The following is an 11,183-nucleotide window of genomic DNA, read 5'->3' on the forward strand; positions in this document are numbered from 1 at the left end:
AAATGCAAGCAACACTGGTCCTCTTACCAGAACACCGCGAACTTGGTTTGCTTTCTTGAGCTCCTTACCACGAACAAGGCTCTGATACCATGTCAAGATTGTGGGAGAGAAGGAAGGAGTCTCACTTGTAGCTTTCTTGCTTGCACAATGGGGGAATACACACACAGGTGGAGGCTGAAAACTGTTTTTCTCTTCTTAGTTGTGTAAGCCAAAAAGAACTCAAGTACATAGAAATAGAAGAACCCTATATATGGGTCTCAAACCAAACTCAACTAACTAAGGTGGCATACTAACTGAGCCACGAACTAGAGTAGATAAGGATAGTTGTCATCTAGCTATTATTCATGGGCGGTGTACCAACCGCATCTACAACTGACAAGTCGGTGACATAAATGCACAACGGTCACCCTGGCATATCACGAGTGAAGCTCGATATCTCAACAATCAGAGCACCCATCCTACAGCCTCCTGACTGGACAAAGGAGTTCCATGTTCACACGAATGCATCAGTCGAAGGGTTAGGCATTGTATTATGCCAGAAGGGTTCTTCCAAGTTGGATCAACCAATCTATTATGCAAGTTGGAAAGTAACCGACAGAGAGCGAAACTACATAGTGCCAGAGCTTGAATGCTCAGCAATGATATTTGCATTGGAGAAGTTTCAACACTATCTACTGTCAACGCATTTCAAGCTCTACGTGGACCATGAAGCCATGTCCTTCCTGATGAAGAAAGTAGATGTCAAAGGACGAATGATGAGATGGTTGCTCCTATTCTAGGAGTTTAATTTTGAAGTGGTCACTAAGCCTGGCCATTTCCATATCCTAGTCAATCATCTTTCACAGATCCCTCAAATTGCAAAAGAGGAATAGGATGATCTGGACCTCCCTAATGCTTCCTTGTTTCTAGTCAAAACAATTACCCCATGGTACGCAAACATAGCCAACCTCCTGGCAACTCAATAGTATCCCCCTGACATCTTGATCCATGAGAAGAAGAAGCTTCTGTTGGAATCAGCCCCCTACACCTTGCTAGGCGGTGCACTCTAAAAGAAAGGAAAAGATGAAGTGTTCCAAAGATGTGTTGTAGGAGATGAAATCGGCATAGTATTGAAAGCATGCCATGATGAGCCATGTGGTGGACAATTTCCAAGAGAAGTGACACCTAGAAAGGCTTTGCTTGCAGGATATTGGTGGCCCTCCACAAGGATGTTTATGACTATTGTAAGAGATGTAATGCTTGTCAACGAATGGGGAAACCCACCAATACCAATTCCATGCCACTGCAACCTATCCTTCCCTTAAAACTATTTGAGAAGTGGGGGATTGATTTCATGGGTCCCATTGGTCTGTCCACCAGATGGAAGTAGATAAGATACATCCTAGTATGTACGGATTATGTCGCCAAGTGGTGTGAAGCTAAAGCTTTGAAGCGGGATGATGGAAATAGTGTAGCCCTATTCATGTACAAGAATATACTCACCCGTTTTGGAAGTCCCCTAGAGCTCGTAAGTGACTGAGATACTCATTTCCTTAACAAGATCATGGAAGACTTGACAGAACTCTATAGGATCTACCATCGCAAGTCCACCCCCTATTATCCCAGAGCCAACGGCCAAGTTGAAGTCACCAATTGCATCCTGTGCTCGATCCTGACCAGGATGATCGCCACACATCACTATGATTGGGATGATCGACTTACAGAGGCCCTCTAGGCATACAAAACCTCTTATAAGGCATCTACAAGACAAACTCCTTTCCAATTGGTGTATGGCATAGAAGCCGTCTTCCCTGTTAAGCTGGAGTTGCCCTCTTTGCGAGTGGCAGTTAAAGAACATCTCGGAGATGATGAGTCTCTCCATTGCCGCCTTTTGCATTTGGAATATTTGGATGAGATCCGGTAGATAGCCCTGCAGTGCGTGGAAACCACTCGTGATGCAAGGCCTATAATGACAGCTTCATCAAGCATAAGGAGTTCAAAGAAGGTGATCTTGTCCTAGTTTATGATTCCAATTTGGCAAGTTTCTTGGAAAGCTTCAACAATGCTAGATGGGTCCCTATAAGGTACTTACTATCAATCCTAATGGTTATGTCGAAGTGCAAGCCTTCGACGCTTCTAAGGATTCCTTTTTTATCAATGGCTATCACTTGAAGAAGTACTTTCCTCCTTGGGGATCTTGACAATCACAGTCGACCCACCCTTCTCCTTTTGGGCATTGCATTGTCCTTCTCTTCGTGATCATGATAGCCCTTATGATATTCCTCATGAGGCGGTCTCGTTCTGCTTGCCCCTCCTAGATACCTCCCATCCTTATTATGTTCTCCTCTCGTCTGATCTAGTAGTGGTAATGTGGATGATCCTCCTGCCACATAGTATTTCTACCATTCTCTTTATTTAAAAAAAGATAAAAAGAAAAAACAAACAAATAAACTGCTATGGGAGAAAAGGAAGCAATTCCTTGTCATAGCATGCCTCGACAAGGTGGTAAACACTCTTGGATAGGAAGCTGGCTGTGGAAAAGGTGGCAACACCCCGCAGTCCAGAACAATTGAATCACTAGCCAAACATTTTCACATGCAACTTTCCAGAGCCACATCCCTTGGTGTGCTGGATCAGCATTCTCATTCGAATGACTGATTTCCTACAACAAACTACCTTTTCCAAAGATCACATGCTCTACAGATAAAATCAAGTACCAAATATGTTGGCTAGCTCGCTGGGTATGCCTCTTCATTGGCACCTTGTCGACAACCAACCAACGATCTTCATCGACAACCCCTTGAGTGATGGGTGCTTTCATCCTAACCGGATCGAGATGTGAATATGGTCTGCCCTCTGTATTTTATCTATCCGTGTGTGTGAGACAGAGGGTGGGGTGAGTGACCATTCCTTTCCGTTCAATTCAAATGAGAGGTGTGATGTGCGAATGGAGTGTTGCACACATGGGTTGGGCCTCTCAATGCACAAAGCATGTTCTATTCCTGTGCATTGAACTGTAAGGCTCCTTGGCCTTCCTTCTTGCACCGTATGCCAGAATAGGGTGGGATGCACAATTGCACTATCAAATGCGCACAAGGCATACAACCTCTGCACAAGTGACTGTGAGGCTTACATCAATGGGTGTAAGGAACGGGCTACCCTCCTATATTCTCCAATAGAGTGTCAGTTAGAGGGGGGTTGAGTGTGACTAGTGTGTCCTCAAAACAATCATTGAGAGGTGCGAGTTGAGGGATGTTACGACATTGGAGTATGGTACGTTCTTGTTTTCCTATACACTAACGGGATGGGTCTCTGCCACCATCACAAGACACGCCACCCTACTCTATACACTGCACGATAAGGCTCCTTGGCCTTCTTGCTTGCACCTATGCCAGATGGGTGGAATGCATGAATGCACCATCAATTGTGCACACTGGCATACTCCCTCCTAATCATTTTCTCCTTGTTCCATTCTATACCGAGCATGAGTTATGGGATTTCATGCTTATTCATTGAGCGATGTGCGTCATGGGGCGAGCAACTGTTTTATCATCCTCCTGTGTGCCCGTGCACTGAGAGTTCTATTCTTCGTCATCGACATTTGAATCGATGGACTCTACCGATAAAGTTACCTCCCTGGGTGTTGCTGCATAGTCCCTGCTATGCTGGACGTGTTTTGTGGCGCACCCTAGTCCCTCCTACCACCTGACGATGGCTTTGATCTTCCTGCATCAACAACGACGATTCCCTTCAACCATCTACGAAATGGGCCAAGTGTACCTAACCCTACTTTTCTATTTGTTAGTGCATGTTATATTTTAAGTGTGGGGACGTCAATGCCCAGTCGGTTTTGACAAGTCCTAGGCCGTGTCAATCAATCTACCCTAATCGATAAGATCTTAAGTGTGGGCATGTGCGTCTATTGTGCATACCCCTTGCATATGTCATTACTCAATCATGCGTTTCTACCATGTACTAGTTCTGCCCTGATGGGGTCCTATCCGCACCCACCCACCCTCATACCCCTTATCGTCGAGGTCGTTTCCCTTGCAGTTGCTTTTATTGTGTCATTTTTTTCATTTTCTATGTGAACGGCCCTTACATTCACCCCGCTCCCGATCTAACTTTATGGCCTTGTTTGTCCCTTTGCATGACACACTTTTCCTTTTTACATCCCTGTGTTCCGGCTTACTATTTTTGCATTATTAATTTTTGAAGCAATTCCCACTAATTAGATTTTTCCCATGTGAATGATCCTTTATTGTTTCAGAATGCTAATCTGATATGCCACCCCTATCCTACGCCTTCCCCTAGATATTTTTCCTTTTACCCGCCTCTCATTCCGACGTATGGTTTGTTTGCTATTCATTTTTGTGTTGTTTCGTGTCTTTTTCACGTATATTTCTGACCTTTTTCCATGTAAACCTGCCCTATTCTCTTCGGAATTCAATTCTGACAGGATAGCCTTGTGTGGCCACCCTTCTTGCACAATTATCCTTTTTCCTCCACCCTGTTTTTCCCTCTAGATTTTTTGTTATTAAATTTTATTGGTATTTTCGAGCTCCATTTTCTTGTTTTTTCCATGTGGACGCCTCCTAGCCCCATCCGAACTAAGATTTGATGTGGCAGCCCTGAAGATTATATATTCTTGACATTTTTCCTTTTTCTTTCCCTTCATTTTGATGCACGAATCCTTCAATATTAATTTTCGAATCCCTTTTCGGGTACGATTTTTGGGTTTTTTCCATATGAATGGATCTTATCTACATTGGAACTGTATTCTGCCATGATAGGCCTATCCGGTATGACTTTCCCACATTTTTCCTTTTTCTCACGTTTCATTTTGGCAAATGGATTTTCCGATATTAATTTTCGTACTCGTTTTCGAGCCCGCTTTTTGCGTTTTTCCTATGTGAACGCCCTGAATTGTTCTCAAACACCCCATTGCACTTTTCCGTTGTCTTCCTCTCGACTTCCCGCACAGTTTTCCCTTTTACAGCATTTCGTTTTGGCATACGATTTGGGTTTTATGAAGTTTTACTTCTGTTTGCACCTGTCGTGCCTCTCACATCGCGCGTGACTGCCTGTTTTTTTTTTTATTTTTTCTCATGACATCATGTCCATCACATCATCTTTCATTCTTGTCACCATCCCGACCCCCCCTTTCTTCCACCACTGCAAGTTTTTTTTACCTCGCCCCACGCTTGTGCGCGGGACGAGGGGGACCTCCCTTTGATTTTTTTTTAAATTTCAAAAATTACTCACACCCCCCTTCCTCCCCGACGGTTCCCCCCCTTCCCCTTCTCCCCTCTCTCTCTTCTTCTTTCCTTCTCTCTCTCCCTTCTTCCTTCTTTCTTTATTTCTTTCTCTCACCTTCCCTCTCTCTCTCTCTCCCTCTCTCTCTCCTGTGTTCTTCTTTTTCTCCCTCCACCCCCATCCCTCCCGCACCTTCTCCTCCACCCCCATCCCTCCTGCACCTTCTCCTCCATCTCCATCTCCTCCCCTCCCCCACCTTCTCCTTCTTATGGGCCTTCTTCTTCCACTCCCCCTCCAGCCCCTCCCCCCGGCACCGCCACCACCTCCCTCTCCCACCCTTCTCCTCCATGCACCGCTCGCTCATCGCCAGGGCCGCCCGTCCACTGTCCTCGCCGCCACACCATCTAGACACAACCATAGCCACCCGCCCCACCAGGTAGCGCCGTCGCCGCCTCATCGCTTTCGCTCACGCACCCGCCGTCACATTTACCTACTCCTCGCCCTAGCAACCCGCTAATCCCCCTATCCTACCCGCCCACCCTCGCTTCCCACCCCTTACTACCCCCTACCCTTTCCCCCTCCCTGCCTGCCCGTCCCCTCCAATTACCCCCTAACCCCCCAATTACCACTAACCCCCCCACCCTAACTACCCCTAATCCCACTCCCCATTACACTAACCCTAAACCCCATTCCCACTAACCCCCCTTACTCCCAGTTACCCAGACTCCCATTCCCACATCCCTCTCAGGCCCCCCTTCCCCCCTCCAAACCACACTCCCCCGCATGCCCCCATTCCCACCACAACCCGCTTCAACCCTCACAACACACCTCAACCTGTGTACGGACACCCACCTCCCACAGGAACAACCCTCTGCCGGCCCCCGTTCGTGCCTTGCCATCCCGCTCTTTTGGGCCTCTTTGTTGGCCCCCTGTCACGTGGGCCATTTTCTGTGTGTGCAAGTTTCTTTCGTTGTTGTTCGCACGCGTAGACTCGTGGATGATTTTCTGTGCTGGAAGCTACTGTTCACGTACCGCACGTGCATGTTGTTCGTGGATCGTTTGTACGTGTGCTATTCAATCACTCGTTCATGTGCGAGGACGCGCGTCTCATTTCGATCGTGCCGCAAAGCTATCGTTCATACATAGTTGCTATCATGTACCTCACTGTCCCACCTTTAATAAACAAAAAACCCGAAAAATATTTAAAAAAAGTGGAAATTTTGAAATTTCAATAAAATTTCATTTAAATTCAAAAAATTACTAGAAAAAAACCAAAAAATTCAAAGAAATTCCTAATAATTTCTTGCATGATTTTTCCTAAATGTAAACCTATAAAATTTTTTAAAACCCTTGTGGACAATTAAATATTTAGAACAATCCATTTACATGCTTTAAAAATTGTGACAATTTGTCAAAATTATTGTTTAAATTTCAAAAAAATCCAAAAAAATCTTTTTAATATTTCCAATTTTTGGGATTGCTATTTGGGCTTTTTACAAATTACCAATTGCCAAACCAAAAAACAAAACAAAACAAAGAAGAGAAGAAAAGAAAAAACAACAAAATCACTTCAAACCAAACAAAATAAAACAAAACCAAAACACAAAAACACAAACAACCAAATTCAATTTAGGAAAAACCAACATACATAAATCCAAACACATCACCAAAAATACAAATCCAAATTCACCTAAACTAAAATAATAATAATAATTCAACAACCAAAACAAAACAAAAACACACAAATAAATGGCCAAAAAATCACAACACAGGACTCATTAAGATGTTTTCTAATCCCACTTCCCCAACATTATGCCTAATACCATCCATAATACAAAATCCAAAAAGAAAGGAAAAGAAAAAAAAAACAAAACTCACATAAAAAGAAAACAAAATCATAAGCCTTACAGACACATCAATCGCTCGCTGATACATTCAATCAACATGTAACATGTTGCATCCATTTTCCATATGTCCCACTCTTTTTTTTTTGTATCATGGTATGCGCATTTTGTTTTTTCCGTCTTTGACAGGAGGTCGACTATTATCTAGTCGCCTACTGTGGTCATTCGTGGAGTTGTTTTCCGACTTGCCTGGACAAGGACTTGCGCTTCAGACCTTCGGGTGTCAAGACACCACCTGGTTCTTTCTTTTTCCCTCTCTCACATGCATTGTTTTCTGACTTGCCTGGACGAAGACTTGCACTTCAGACCTTGCACGTGTCCACACACCACCTGGTTCTTTCTTTTTCCCTCTCTCACATGCATCGTAACACACATGTGATTGTAATAAAATTAACCGACTGTTGCACCCACCAAACAAACACAATGCACTTCATTAATTTTTAATTTAAAAGGAACTCGACTGCTAATTGTAAAATGAACTCCCGCTATTGCACGAGCACATGGCACAATAACCCACATAATTTTCTAAAATAAATCCACAATGCACGCGCACACACGCTACTGACACAGTTAATTTGTAATTAAAATGAACCCCCGCCGTCACGCATGCATGCACTTTGCACCGCAAATCACGTAAGTTGTAACAATGAATTGCATTTTTAGAGACCCCCAGTCAATCAAGTCAGTCTAAGTAGGGGTTGGATTGTAGAATCGACTCACTATGCATTAATGGTTAATTAATAATGAACTGCAATCTAAATTTGTAAATGGCTAAAAGGAATTCGATAGTGTTCACCCATCCACGTTCACTACACTATAGGTTTACGCAATGCGCTTACGAGGACTAGGATTTGTTAAGTCAGAGATATCGGTTTTGTTCATCTGTCTTTATTCTGTTGGTCCAAGTCTTGGATTCTATTTGAGTTTGGTCATTATCTGGGGTACGGTGTGTTAGAGTTTTTTCTTTGCTTGATTACACGGGATCAGGGTGCCTATTTGTCTACATAGCATGAAGCTTTCGGTCACATGAGTGCATAGGTTATATCAAAATTTTTACGTAGGATGTGTCAAGATTGTGGGAGAGAAGGAAGGAGTCTCACTTGTAGCTTTCTTGCTTGCACAATGGGGGAATACACACAAAGGTGGAGGCTGAAAACAGTTTTCCTCTTCTTAGTTGTGTAAGCCAAAAGAACTCTCATACAAAGAAATAGAAGAACCCTATATATGGGTCTCAAACCAAAGACAACTAACTAAGCTGGCATACTAACTGAGCCACGAACTAGAGTAGATAAGGATAGCTGTCATCTAGCTATTATTCATGGGCGGTGTACCAACCGCATCTACAACTGACAAGTCGGTGACATAAATGCACAACGGTCACCCTGGCATATCACGAGTGGAGCTCGATATCTCAACACTCCCCCTCGAGCTCAATCCAATTCCTACACACCAAGCAAGTCTCTGAACTTGCGCAGCTTCTTTGTGCCCAATGCCTTCGTAAATATGTCAGCTACCTGATCCTTTGTGCTGACATAAACTAGATCAATAAGACCTAGTAAAACCCTCTTCCACACATAGTGATAATGCACCTCAATGTGCTTTGTTCTAGCATGATAGACTGGGTTATTTGCCAAGTGTATACTGCTCATATTGTCACGATAAATGACAACTGGCCCATCTGTAGGCTGATGCATATCATAAAGTAGCTTATGCAACCAAGCTACCTCACATGCAGCCATTGGTGTGCCCTGTATGTTGAGATATCGAGCTCCACTCGTGATACGCTAGGGTGACCATTGAGTACTTATGTCACCGACTTGTCAGTTGCAAACGCGGTTGGTACACCGCCGATGAATAATAGCTACATGATAGCTATCCTTATCTACTCTAGTTCGTGGCTCAGTTAGTATGCCACCTTAGTTAGTTGAGTTTGGTTTTGAGACCCATATAGGGTTCTTCTATTTCTTTGTAAGAGAGTTCTTTTTGGCTTACACAACTAAGAAGAGAAAAACAGTTTTCAGCCTCCATCTTTGTGTGTCTTCCCCCATTGTGCAAGCAAGAAAGCTACAAGTGAGACTCCTTCCTTCTCTCCCACAATCTTGACATGGTATCAGAGCCTTGTTCGTGGTAAGGAGCTCAAGAAAGCAAGCCAAGCTCGCGGTGGTCTGGTAAGAGGAGCAGTGTTGCTTTCATTTTCTGTTTTGGGAGCAGATCTCTGCAGGTAGCACAGCCGGAAAGTGCAGGAGTGCATTGTCTCAGGTTGAGACGCCCTTCGCGGTGAAGCAAGAGGGCAGTATATGCTGCGGGAAAGGGCTTTAGCTCTTGGCGACCCTGTTTTTTTGATTTGAGGCCATTTCGGGGCCTGTTTTGAAGGCGGAAGTTTTCTGCACACACTCAGGAAAAGGCCCTGTTTTATGCTGTGCGACCACTGTTCTACAGGTCGGTGAAAAGTTACCATAGAGATTGCATCGTATGCTTGTGTGCAGAGACATTGGGAGTTACAGAATCATCCCTGTTGCCTGTTGATGCAAAATCGTCACTAGGAAGTGACTGTGTGGTCAAATACCACTTTCGTCAGTTTTGCAGATTTGCCCTTGTGAGGGTGAAGCTGTGTTTTTTGCACTGACAGAATTTTTTGCAGTATTCTGTAATGGCATCTGACTCTCTCTCATAGATTGTCACTGAAAAGCTTGACAAGAACAACTTCCAAGCATGGAAGTTTAGAATGACGAATTTCCTTATGGGAAAAGGATATTGGGAATTTGTTGCAGGAAATCAAGAAGAACCAGTTCTTCCTGATGTTCCCAATCAACAGCAAATGCAAGCATTCAAAGCATGGCATGAGAGAGCCAGGAAAGTTATCTACTGGCTGTCTATCAGCATTTCAGACTCTATGATTGTGCATATTCAGGATGCAAGTACGCCAAAGGAGGCATGGGATACTCTGTCAAAGATGTATAGCACAAATACGCAAGCCAGGAAAATGCAGCTCAAGCAAGAGTTGCACAATGTTCAAAGAGAAAATATGAGCATCAATGACTACCACATGAAGGTGAAGAAGATTGCAGATGCACTTGCTTCCATTGGGTCGCTAGTGGAAGATGATGATTTAGTTTCTGTGACCTTGAATGGTCTAGGAAAGGATTATGTGCAGTTTCGGACATCCATTTCCGTCCGTGAAAGATTTCCTGATTTTGAGGAGTTGATTGCTCTTCTAATTTCTGAGGAGCAGAGAAATGGTGGTGCATCTTCTTCAGGAGGAACTTCAAAAGAAACTGTCTTCTACTCAAATGCTGGAAGAGGTAGAGGCAGAGGTAGAGGAGGCCGATTTGGAGGCCGTGGTAGAAATCAGAATATGCAGCAAACTCAAGAAAACCAGTCCTATGGAGGAGGACGTGGTAACTCTAGAGGCAGGGGGAGCCAAAGAGGTCGTGGTGGATGGCAAAGAGGCCAAAATGCAAACAGTAATGTTGAATGCTACTATTGTGGTAAAATGGGTCATATGGCTAAAGACTGCTACAAAAAGCAGAATGACATCATGAATGGAAAACTGCAACAAGGAAATTATGCGTCTTCTAGTAGACAGGGTGATGACAGAAATGAGCATTTGTTTATGGTGCAGCACATGAACAATTCTGTGACAAGTGTAGAAGAAAGCAACGATGTATGGTATGTTGACTCAGGTGCGTCAAACCACATGATAGGTCATGCAGAATGGATGGAGGATGCAAGGAAAATGGAAAAACCAGGATTTGTGGAGACTGGTGATGATACTGCACATCCGATTGTGCAGATTGGAAAAATTCCTTTGTCTATGCAGGATGGGAAAAAGAAATACCTGTCCGATGTATTTCATGTCCCGAATATCACCAAGAATCTAGTTTCTGTTGGTCAAATGGTTAAGCAGGGCTTGCAGGTCAGATTTAATCCTCATGGATGCTTTGTTGAGGATATGAAAAATAAAGGTAGCTTGATAGCAAAAGGAAAGAAGAAGGGCAGAATGTTTACATTGGATGCAAACATGCCTGAATTGAGTGCAGCAAT

Source organism: Lygodium microphyllum, chromosome 24, assembly GCF_053477565.2.
Source record: "Lygodium microphyllum isolate KBCC chromosome 24, Lygodium_microphyllum_v1.1.10, whole genome shotgun sequence".
Classification (NCBI taxonomy): domain Eukaryota; kingdom Viridiplantae; phylum Streptophyta; class Polypodiopsida; order Schizaeales; family Lygodiaceae; genus Lygodium; species Lygodium microphyllum.